General features: G+C 41.1%; 1 protein-coding gene and 2 long non-coding RNA genes across 3 annotated transcripts in view; 1 reads left to right on the top strand and 2 right to left on the bottom strand.

The window, feature by feature from the left end:
- ext1b (exostosin glycosyltransferase 1b) overlaps positions 1-12,222 on the bottom strand; it is a 313,407-nt gene that overhangs the window by 216,707 nt on the left and 84,478 nt on the right. The window lies entirely within an intron of this gene.
- Positions 1,555-10,397, top strand: LOC117502253. Its single transcript, XR_004558247.1, has 3 exons — positions 1,555-1,567; positions 5,980-5,989; positions 10,269-10,397. It is a non-coding gene; the product is annotated as an uncharacterized LOC117502253 (long non-coding RNA).
- Positions 5,239-10,718, bottom strand: LOC117502254. Its single transcript, XR_004558248.1, has 3 exons — positions 10,522-10,718; positions 6,365-6,367; positions 5,239-5,253 (listed from the first exon to the last, which is right to left on the bottom strand). It is a non-coding gene; the product is annotated as an uncharacterized LOC117502254 (long non-coding RNA).

Here is a 12,222-nt window from a genome sequence, read left to right as displayed (position 1 = left end):
CACCTCCCTTATCCCTCTTCCCCAGCAGTCACCTTGTATTTAAATAACAATGCGGCCCATTGATCTCCAGGGACAGGACCATCTTGGCTCCGATTTAGGACTGCAGAGGAATGCCGGAATGCCGCTGGCTCTCTGCCAGAAGCCTTTTCCGGGCTTGAACTTTGGCCTCCCTGCTACTGGGAAAGGAAGACCTCGACTTGCATGTGAGGGGGGAGAGACGGGAGGGAGAGCGAGACTAAAGTAGTTGGCGACCACCTGCTTTCCCTCTGATCTTATCGTCTCCCCTTGCCGACACGCGCTTGGACTCGCTCGTCGCTTAACCTCGGCAGCGATGCCGTGCCACCTATCCAATGCCGTGTGGCTGCTGCCGTGCACAGCATCACCCTTTGTGGCTGTGGTGGGCAGACAATCAATCCGAAGTCCGACTCTTGGTGCACAAACGCACTGCGCCATTACTAAGCAAAATAAAGACAATAACATATGCAGGGCTGCAAAAATTCACGTCTCATCCTGCATGGTTCTAAAAACTGTGAACCTGATTCTGTCTGACCGCCGTGAGGGAGAACACTGGGGGGTGTCCCGCAGCATTACATCATTTAACCTGCGCTAACCACAATCACTTGGCAAGGGCAAAAACTGCCGGGGTTGCCAGAGTAAAGGAAACTTGGAAGCATTTAAAAAACAAACACAGAATGGTGAAACACTCAATGGCTAATCAGAGTGGAGAGATTCATGTGGGTGGTGCAACAAGTCTGCAAAGTTCTGTGCAGAAATGGATAAATAAATAGATGAATATAAATCAGTACAAGGAATGTCCTGGAATTTTGGAGTTATTTAATATTATCAGAGCCCTGATCTGATACCTGTATACTTCCACTTAGTGCAGCGTTGTATTTATAACCCACTTGCACGTGGAAGTTGTAATTCCAGTTACTAGTGTGTAGTTTCAATTGGAAGACCTTCTGATGTCATAATTCCACCTCACCAACTCATTAAAAAACTGCTTACCCAGAGTACCCAGTCCAAAATGGCTGCTCCGAGCATCAACAGCAAGAAAAAAAACTGTAGTCTTTACTGTTTTTCAGGACTTCTGTCTTTTTTGTATGCATTTTAATAAGTGCGGCCCTACTGCGGTCCATGAACATGTTGCTACTGTACTTATGAGTGAAATAGTGCATAATATATTGTTTATGAGCTGGTGAGGCTAATACTTGCTAACCTGGTAGATTGCTAACAACGACTAACTAAACCGCGCTGCGAACTGAGTAGCAAACTGAAACACTGATGTAGTTTCTGCACCATCTGTCATCTTCCACGTTGCTGCTTTGAAGAAAAGCATATTTTTGTAGCGCTTTGTACTCTAAAAAAGCAAGCACAAGAAAGACTTTCTTGGATGCTTTCATCTTGTTTCTTGACTTATAATGTTGTGTGGAAATTGGACTGCATTTAACTCAAGTGCGACATAATGCTCAATCCTGATTTCCAAGGAAAGTGGAATGTGTATTCAAAGAAAGCAGGATCTGATGAGTAGGATCTTTTAATTCTGAACACTAGGTGTCAGTAACAAGTTGTGAACTCCCAGTACACTCTACAAAAGAAGAAGAAAAGCAGCAGCAGAAGAAGATACATGGCTAAACAAACAAAAATGTACACGGAAACCAGAAAGAGCACAGCAACATATGGTGAAAATGGCTGTTTATGACCGCTGCTATGCTACTGTTGAGCTAGCAAGCAGTGTTGCCACAGTTACTTTGAAAAGTTACTTTGAAAAGTTACTTTATACAGTTACTTTATCAGCAGCTGCCAACAACGTTTAAAGATAGATTGATAAACTTTATTGATCTCAGAGAGGAGAAAATCACGTTACGTCAGCTCTTAACACACAAGGTGGGTGCAAGTAGAGGAAAATGTTCATCGAACAGCGTGTGCAAGGATAAGCAATAATAATAATACTTGTAACAGTACGAGACATAAGAAATGAGGTAGAAATAGAATATGTATGTATGTATATATATATATGTATGTATACATACATACATACACATATATACATACACATACATACATACACACATACACATATGCACACACATACCTATACACATATACATATGCATAATACAAGGTCTGTCATAAAGTATAGGTCCTTTTTATTTTTTTCAAAAACTATATGGATTTCATTCATATGTTTTTACGTCAGACATGCTTGAACCTCGTGCGCATGCGTGAGTTTTTCCACGCCTGTCGGTGACGTCATTCGCCTGTGAGCACTCCTTGTGGGAGGAGTCGTCCAGCCTCGTCGGAATTCCTTTGTCTGAGAAGTTCCTGAGAGACTGGCGCTTTGTTTGATCAAAATTTTTCTAAACTGTGAGACACAAAGAAGTGGACACGGTTCGAAAAATTAAGCTGGTTTTTGGTGAAAATTTTAACGGCTGATGAGAGATTTTGAGGTGATACTGTCACTTTAAGGACTTCCCACGGAGCGGGACGTCGTGCAGCGGTCCCAGGCGCCGTCGTCAGCCTGTTTCAAGCTGAAAACCTCCACATTTCAGGCTCTATTGATCCAGGATGTCATGAGAGAACAGAGAAGTTTCAGAAGAAGTCGGTTTCAGCATTTTATCCGGATATTCCACTGTTAAAGGAGATTTTTTAATGAAAGACATGCGGACGGGTCCGCGCATCGGGACGCAGCCGGCGCGGTGCGGCGGCACAGGAAAAACACCTCCGTGTTGATAACCATTTGTAAAATCCAGGCGGCTTTTGATGGCTTTCAGTGGAGTGAGTATATGAGAAATTGTTTAACAGCTGGACATGTTCCAACTTGTCCTTAAGGCTTCCAACAGAGGTGTTTTTTCTGTGGTGGAGCATCGCAGCGGCTGCGAGCCGACGCTGCAATCCGCCCGCACGTCTTTCATTAAAAAAAATCTCCTTTAACAGTGGAATATCCAGATAAAATGCTGAAACCGACTTCTTCTGAAACTTCTCTGTTCTCTCACTACGTCCTGGACCAATAGAGCCTGAAATGTGGAGGTTTTCAGCTTGAAACAGGCTGATGACGGCGCCTGAGAGCGCTGCACGACGTCTGGCACCGTGGGAAGTCCTTAAAGCGACAATATCACCTCAAAATCTCTCATCAGCTGTTAAAATTTTCACCGAAAACCAGCTTAATTTTTCGAACTGTGTCCACTTCGATGTGCTCACAGGTTTAGAAAAAATTTTGATCAAACAAAGCGCCAGTCTCTCAGCAACTTCTCAGACAAAGGAATTCCGACGAGGGGCTGGACGACTCCTCCCACAAGGAGTGCTCACAGGCGAATGACGTCAGCGACAGGCGTGGAAAAACTCACGCATGCGCACGAGGGTTCAAGCATGACTGACGTAAAAACATATGAATGAAATCCATATAGTTTTTGAAAAAAATAAAAAGGACCTATACTTTGACAGCCCTCGTATAAACATGATTGGGATTGAAAGGGAGATAGGAGCATCTTCTTTACAATATGTGAAATAGAGTTTAGATGTGGTAAGGTGACATTAGTGCTGGGATTTGTAAACGAGTTGTTACTGCACATGATATGTGGACATATTAATAATATTGCACATGATTTGTGGACATATTATTGCATGTGGTTATTTCACAGTGTTATTGTACAGCCTGACAGCAGCAGGGAGGAACGACCTGCAGTATCGTTCCTCTTGCACTGAGGGTGCCTCAGTCTGTCACTGAACAAGTTGGTCAGCTCCACTATAGTAAAGTAACTATTAGTTACTTTGCTGTTTAGTAACTTTGCTGATTACTCAATCTTAACAGTAATGGCCCGGTCACACGGCACTTAACAAAGGGCAACGAAGCCCTAACGAAACAAGAAATCTGGACTTTCGTTGACTTTCATTGGCATCGTTTAACCTTCGTTCAGCTTCATTCCTGCAGCTGGCGCTTCGTCAGGATTTTTAAACTGTCAAAAAATTTGAACGAAGCGCAACGAAAACCTCAATTCTTCTGTGTTTCGTTTTGCTGTCATTCTTGACATTTTTTAATCGTTTGCTTAGTTTTTATAACGTTAGCATTTAATTTGACTTCGTTCCAGCAGCTGAATGTTTTCACACAGTGCAGAAGCCAGTTTGTGAGCACTGTGCCGCTGCTGCATTCTTGTACCGTCGGAAATCTGGGTGGGGGGTCGACTTCAATGGGCTCACGCACCTTATACAGGGAAGAATTAATCTTTTGTGTGGGTACAAATAATTATTTTGCCACAAGTAACTGCTGAATTTGAAACAACAAAAAAGTTGTGTAATTTCCGATGGTACGTGAACGCTGCGTCAGCGACAGCAGCAGCTCCTGTGTGCGCTTATTATTTTTTATTACATATAACGATATGAGTGTAGGAATGACAATCCAGTCCTTCTGTACATGTGGCAACAGGTAGATGATTCAGATGATTATATAAAGAGCTGTTCTGGAAGGTGAATTCACGTTGTGGATCAGCTGCAGCTGGTGGAAATAACCCCATGAGGACAACCCTGGTAAATATGGTAAAGGCGGAGGGAAAATGGACCATTTAAAACACACGTGTCACATCATATCATGACGAGGAAGGAATGTAGATGAAATGTACAACGTATGTATGAGCAGGAGAAATAATGAATACACAGACATATAAATATACATGCAAGCGAGAGTGACAGCAACGGAGACAGAGATGGAGTGAAGATGGGAGATGGGAAGACAAAATGAAAGAGGAATGCAGATGGAAATAGTGAAAGAGTGTAAGGGTGCTGAGGGGTAATTTGAGATGATGACGGTGCGTCTTTTCCTCAGTCTGGTTCTGGTGTTTCCATCACAGAAAGAGAGAGAGAGAGAGAGAGAGAGAGAGAGAGAGAGAGAGAGAGAGAGAGAGAGAGAGAGATGGTAATGTTATACTCAGTATGTACAGGCAACAGTTTTTCTGAATGCAGGGTTTTGTGTGTGCTGTGGAAGCCAATCAAGAAACCTTCATAGAAAAAGCGTGCAGTCTGACTAATTAGCCGTGAAACAACAGACAATAAGTGAGCACATTAGCGTGCATGAACCTGCCAATGCCCTGAAAACCTTCATACAAATCAGTTTATGATGTTGAAGAATCACAGTGGCCATTCTAATATTCACCCCGTGTCTATATACTAAGAGACAATTCTGTGTGTGTATGTGTATGTGTGTGTCCCTCTCCTATCCAAACAGCACGATGTAATTGAGCCAAACTTGGCACACATATACTTTGACATACAGGAAGTGACATAGGCTATTGACGTCCCAATGGGACACGCTGTGTCATCCACCAGCTGCACCAGAATGTCTTCAAAACAGTCCTTTCCTGCTGCCCATATGAAGGTGAAGTGAAAAGACAAAAGGCTCCGCGTACGTGCAATTTTGATCATGCACAAACTGGGGAGAGCTGGTTTATGTATTTTGGGTCAAGGATGAATGGTGCCAAAACTGAACATTGATAGGACTAATATTTTTTAGAGAAACTACATATATTAGCTAACAATACTAAACAATGGGCATTGATATTTACATTCTGGACTCACATGCCAATCCAGCAGGGAGCAGTAAGCCATCTATATATTAAAAGCGTGATTGCATGCGTGATTTAAAAATCAAATGACAACACAGAAGTAAAATTAAAATAATAATAATAATGATAATAATAATAATAGTGTGCATATGATAACAAGAACCTAAACAATTTATAAATACATTAAAAAAGTAACATTAAGGAATTACGTAATTAACAGGAAATAAAAGTTTTGAGTTCTTCTTCTAAAAACCGTTGAGGTCTAAGGTCTAAGGTTCTAAAAACATTCTGGAATCACACACCATGTTTTTTTTTCTTTCACCCAGCACAAAAAAAAGAAAAATTTTGTTGAAATTTGGGATTTCTGCTCGTCTGGGAGGGAGAGTGCAGAACAACTGCTGTGCATTTAACCATGGAAATAGAGACCAGGAATAGTCACCTGACTAGCAGCGTGCCGCAGGGCAGCCATTACTAAGGGTGGAGAGAGCGCCTTGAGCCAGTTAAACAGAAGTGAAATGAGGAGAAAAAAGGCAGCCAGTGCTTCACCATCAACTGCACCAACTACAAAAACAAATTCTCCAATACTAAAATGAACTGTACAATAGCCTTAATGTAATTATGTAAAACAAATGTCTATTTTAAAGTCGTTACGTCGCAATTTAATATTGATATGCTGAGAATATAACTCAACGCCATAAGTTCTTTTCATTAAGCTGCATTCACATGCATACGAGGTCTGTCCATAAAGTATCGTACCTTTTTATTTTTTTAAACTATATGGATTTGATTCATATGTTTTCACATCAGACAAGCTTGAGCCCTTGTGCGCATGCGTGAGTTTTTCCACACCTGTCGGTGACGTCATTCGCCTGTGAGCACGCCTTGTGGAAGGAGTGGTCCCGCCGTCGTCGGATTTTCATTGTCTGGAAATGGCGGCATGATTTGGGTTTTTTTCCATCAGAATTTTTTCAGAAACTGGCACCTGGAAACCATTCAAAAAATTTATCTGGCTTTCGGTGAAGATTTTACGGGCTTCACAGAGAATAAGGTCTGTTAGTACAGCTTTAAGGACCCTTTAAGAATGCTCGGCGTGCCGTGCTCCGAGCTGCAATGACGCGGCACAAGCCACCGGACCATTTCTAAATGGATGGCTCTGTGGATACGAGACCGTCATGTGCTCTTTCTCTGGTTATCACAAGAGCTGGACATCAGCATTTTCCGGCAGATTTCACTTTTAACAAGAGATTTTGTCATGGAAAGCCGCGCGGAGGCTTCGCGCGTCACGACCGATTCGCTGTTTGAGCAAGACAAAGGAACACCTCCGTTTTCTGCGTGTCAGAGGACAAGTTTGGACATGTCTATCTTGGCTTTCAATGCTTACCAGTCCAGTAAGTATCAGTGAAATTGTGGAGAGCTGGACATGTCCAAACTTGTCCTCTGACACGCCGAAACGGAGGTGTTCCTTTGTCTCGCTTCCAAAGCTAATCAGTCTTTACGCGCGGCTTTCCATGACAAAATCTCTTGTTAAAAGTGAAATCTGCCGGAAAATGGCTGATGTCCAGCTCTTGTGATAACCAGAGAAAGAGCACACGACGGTCTTGTATCCACAGAGCCATCCATTTAGAAATGGTCCGGTGGCTTGTGCCGTGTCATCTCAGCTCGGAGCGCGGCGCGCTGAGCGTCCTTAAAGGAGTCCTTAAAGCTGTACTAACAGACCTTATTCTCTGTGAAGCTCGTAAAATTTTCACTGAAAGCCAGATAAATTTTTCGAATGGTTTCCAGGTGCCAGTCTCTAACAGTTTCTGAAAAAATTCTGATGGAAAAAAACCCCAAATCATTCCGCCATTTCCAGACAATGAAAATCCGATGACGGGCGGGACCACTCCTTCCACAAGGCGTGCTCACAGGCGAATGACGTCACGACAGGCGTGGAAAAACTACGAATGCGCACAAGGGTTCAAGCATGTCTGACGTGAAAACATATGAATGAAATCCATATAGTTTAAAAAAAATAAAAAGGTACGATACTTTATGGACAGACTCGTACAAATACGGAAACAAAAATGTTTAAATATGTTTATGTCTATTATATATACTTGCAGTTGTTTAATACGATATGTACAGGGTGGTCACAAGCAGCATTTAAATTTTAACAGTGTGGTTGGAGGGGATGGAGGAGGTACTTTTTACCCTGATTGGGGGTCAAAAGTCATAAATTCTGAATGGCTTTTATCTACCTGTAATAAAATGTTAGTAAAATCATATATATATATGTTGTTATCATTAAAAGACTAGCATAATATTACAGTGGAAAAAGCAGCAAGGTAAATGATCACAATGGCAAGGCATACTTCAGATTTATATTTAATACATAAGGATTTTTTATCCAGGCATGTATGGGTTCATTAGAGCTTTTAATCAGCTTCAATACAACTTACAAGGCTTCATTTATAAAAATCCATCAAAAATTATGATGACAGGAAAAAGAAAAAAAACATCACAGTAAATGAACAGAAGGCATATTTTCCCCCAAATTTCCACACTTTACATAAAACATTTTTTTCTACCCAGACATGTAGGGTTCATTAGAAAGAGCAACTAAGGGCTTTAAAACAAGCCTACTTTATTAAAATCTGTTAACAAATAGTGACAATAGAGTCTGTGATGATATTAGAACTGTGGTTTCTCGCTGTCTGTACAATGGCACACTAAAATTGAGACACCTCCATATATGGACTGTTGAACAGGTTTTAAACTGGTTTTAGGATCAGATGTCCAGCCAGACATCTGAATCAGCAATCCGTTTGCCCCAGGACATTCCCCCATGCCCTTCTCGAAGACCTTTCCCCCCCGAACTTCCCGAAGCCTCTCATGACCTCCTGGTCTCCCGGTTAACCAATCAGAAACATAACACCCCGACTGAACTGAATTGAACCAACCCTATAAAGATTGTGTGTTTCCAGCATTCGAGGTTCTTTGCTGAACACACAACCTGTGGTATCGTTGTTGCGTAATAAAGTGTGTTGCATTGAACCCACCTGCGCTTGGTGAATGATGACCATCCTCTGATCTGTTCTGCTGTATTCTTCAATAACCTTTTAAGGTCTGTATAATTGCAAATGAATTCTGAGTTTTTTTGTGTCTCTCACGATTCATGAACACACAAGGAACACTTCCAGGTCCTTTCGGACGTGGGGAAGGGTTGTATCCTTAACAGATACCAACATGGTAATTACCAATAAAGCCTGGAGGCAGTTCTTGAATGGGATTCATGCTAGCGCCATTAGCATACAACTTCACAACAGCCACTGTGAGGATGTGAAACCCTTATCGTGCATTGCTTGCACGTCAGAAGTTGTTAACCCTCTGGGGCCGACGCCGTCATATACAACGGCTGAGACCAGGTTTTACTAAATTATAAATAACTTTTTAATGATATGAGATAGAAACTTTTTTTTTTGCTGAAAAGTTAACTATGCAGCCTTTCGAGCCAGCCATCCACCATCTTTGTACTCCTCATAGAAGCTGTGTGATGACGTGCACAATGTGAGTGTCCAATCGGAAATGGTTCACCGTCACATGGTTTTCCAATATCCAATTGTAGGGCAGAGCAGTCTCACATGGTATCCCAAAGATCGTTTGTAGAAGGATTGTGTTACTCTTTGGCATGTGGATGCTGTTTGAAGAGCCCCCTGGCTGCTGGCTCCATGCGTAAAAGCGCAGCGTTGCGCATATGAATGAAGGTGATCAGCGTAAGAAGGCCAACCTCACATGGTCCACCAAAGATTGTCACTGGCAGAAATAACTCACTACTTGACCAGGAATTGTTGAATAAGCCTCTCTTGCTCTCACTCCTAAAGTGCCGTTTACGCATATGAATTTAATGGGGGGGGGAGGTGTGTGAAGAGAGCATCAGAGCAGAGAGAACATTGAGAGGACCGATTTCCTATATGCTGCATTATAATTGGCTGAGCGCCGGCCGCCATTTTGAATGTGTGTAACTGGGTGTTGCTCATGGAGCTATATATAAGAACTAGACGCTATTGTGCTGTCATGGAGAGCAAGCCGCCATTTTCAAACCGGGCAAAATTCAATGCGGAAATAAATACGCGAGTGAACAGCCACGGGAAAAAGCTTGCAAAATACGTTTTAAAGTACTGTTCTTCCCTGGATATATCCAGCCAGTAAATTAAAATACAGAATATTAAGTAAAGGAAGTATTAAACTTACCCTGCCATCCACAAATTCCAAAATATGGTGTTGAAAGTTTACACGGATGGGATCTGTTCTGGCTTCCAAATTATGCAGACATACAGCTCAGCTGGTATAGTGATGCACACAATTCATGTTGGGCACACAGGCCCTATCAGTTTCACACGATAAATCCATTTTGTATCGTCCTGAATCAATTCAGCTTTGAGTAAAATTCCATTCCAGGTGGTTTCTCAATGTTTAGAAATTAATTTATTTGGCACACAGACCCCAAAAGTTACACATATCCGCAGCTTCCAATTCCTTCGATGATCATGACGATGCAAATATATCATGTTGATTTACAAGTCTTCATGTCACATTTTATTCCATTCATTGCCAGGTAGATGATCAAGGTGCAGTTGAACATGTCATAATCCATATAATAATCCATAATCCGTTCTCATATACAGCTCCATGGTGTAAACATTCAAAGATGCTGCGTAGATGTGAACACGACAGAACTCACGATGACCGACACAAAATCTAACAGTAACACCTCAAAACTGACCTGTATTGTTGACCTGTTACGATGTTTAAAGCTTAAAACAATTTTCTCGAGGTAATTATTGATAAAATTTTCATAAAATCGAAGAAAACAGTGTACAGCAGCGTTGGCATAGTCGTGATACACGGTAACAACTTCATATTCGTGATATTCTGCAAAAGACATCAATTTATCACCCAAAAGTCACAGAGAAGTTACAAAATAAACCAGAATACTTACTTATGGAAGGAAATGTTCTCTCCCTTCTTCCTCCGATTGTAGCATCGCCAACAGGCGCAACTTTCAGGCATTTTCTTGACCGTGATCTATGAGCAACTCATTGAACTGCGGCGGCAAATAACGCGCCGGCTCTGTTGATTTGCCCAGTTTAAACATGGCGGCCACGCCTCCTTGTCGGCACGCATCTCAGCGTTACTGTGCTCTCTAGTTCTTATATACAGCTCCATGGTGTTGCTATAGATGCACAATGGCAGTCTTTGTGTCACTCTAGAGTTGTATTAGAGACAAAAGTTTCTGTTTATGTGCATTTTTCATGACCATGGATTATAACTATCAGAACATCAGCAACACCAGAAAAACATCAAGATCTAAAGGAACTGAGTGTTCGGGTATCAATTGCACCAAGTACACTAAAACAAACAAGGAAGTGGCATTCTACTCCTTTCCAAAGGGTACCGTTAAGAAATGATTCGATCCACTGACATAAAAAAACTTTTTTGCTTAATGATTCCCTTATCGGTCCTTCAGAGTGGCCGTTGTTTTTGGGGGTGTTGGTCAGGAAAATGATCATTTCTCTACATTGATTACAGACCCTGCAGCAGATCTGTAATCAACTTTTCTGCAGCGTGGCTTTGCTTTGAATCTTGAACCAATCGAAGCAGTGATTCGCAGATTGAAGCAGTGCTTCAATCTAATGCTTCATTGATTCATTGTTTTATTTTGCTTTATCTTAATTTTCTCCCACTAAAACCCTAAAGAGCATATGTCTGTGCGTAATATTTACCATTTTATGTTAAACCAACCTGTTATGGTCTTCTGAAACAGTTGATAGATGTATTTATAACTTAAAAACGGGACCAATACAACACATGTTAGCATATCTATAGCATTTTCAATGTTAAAGTTAGCATTAAGCTGTTGTTTCTGTATAATAGTGGCTCAGCGTTTGTTGTCGTAAAAGAGTCAAATGTATTACAATCTGTAATATTTTTAAATTTATTTTTGTTTATATATTAATAATAATAATAATAGCAACAACAACAATAATAGTAATAATAACTAATAATACTACAATACAATTTTAGAGAAAGAGACAAAAAGAACCTGATTAAAAACACAACAGAAATAAAAACTAAATATAAAATATAAAACTAAAAATATAAAAGCTCAGGCTGCCTAGGTTATAATATACTTACAGTGCCTTATTTTCCACTCTATACACTCCACAATCATAACAGCTGTTTCAATAAATGTTTGTAATATTAGTTCCTTGTGTTCTAAAGTCAAATAGTGCATTACAGTAGCTTGTACACTTAAGAGAAGTTTTGTTTACAAAATGTCACTCCACTGGAGCAGCCAAGCTGCGCCAGTTACACACAATCAAAATGGTGTCCAGATTACATAATTTTGCGGGAGACGGCCCTCTCTATGTTCTCTCTGCTCAGAGTGTGAGGAGAGGCTGTTTACACTGCAGGAACACATTCCAGGAGAGAGTCAAACTCCATGGAAATAAGTTTGTGTTGTAAGCCTTTGTGTAATAGCAGACAGAAATTGCTGAGATGTGGCATAAAGACAAACAAAATGCATAGACCATTTTGTATATACAACCCCTGGCAAAAATTATGGAATCACCGGCCTCGGAGGATGTTCATTCAGTGTTTAATTTTGTAGAAAAAAGCAGATCACAGA

The sequence above is a fragment of the Thalassophryne amazonica genome, chromosome 20 (genome assembly GCF_902500255.1).
Source record: "Thalassophryne amazonica chromosome 20, fThaAma1.1, whole genome shotgun sequence".
In the NCBI taxonomy this organism is placed as follows: Eukaryota; Metazoa; Chordata; class Actinopteri; order Batrachoidiformes; family Batrachoididae; genus Thalassophryne; species Thalassophryne amazonica.
The sequence above is the reverse complement of the archived record's forward strand: the minus strand, read 5'-3'. Positions and strand labels throughout refer to the sequence as shown.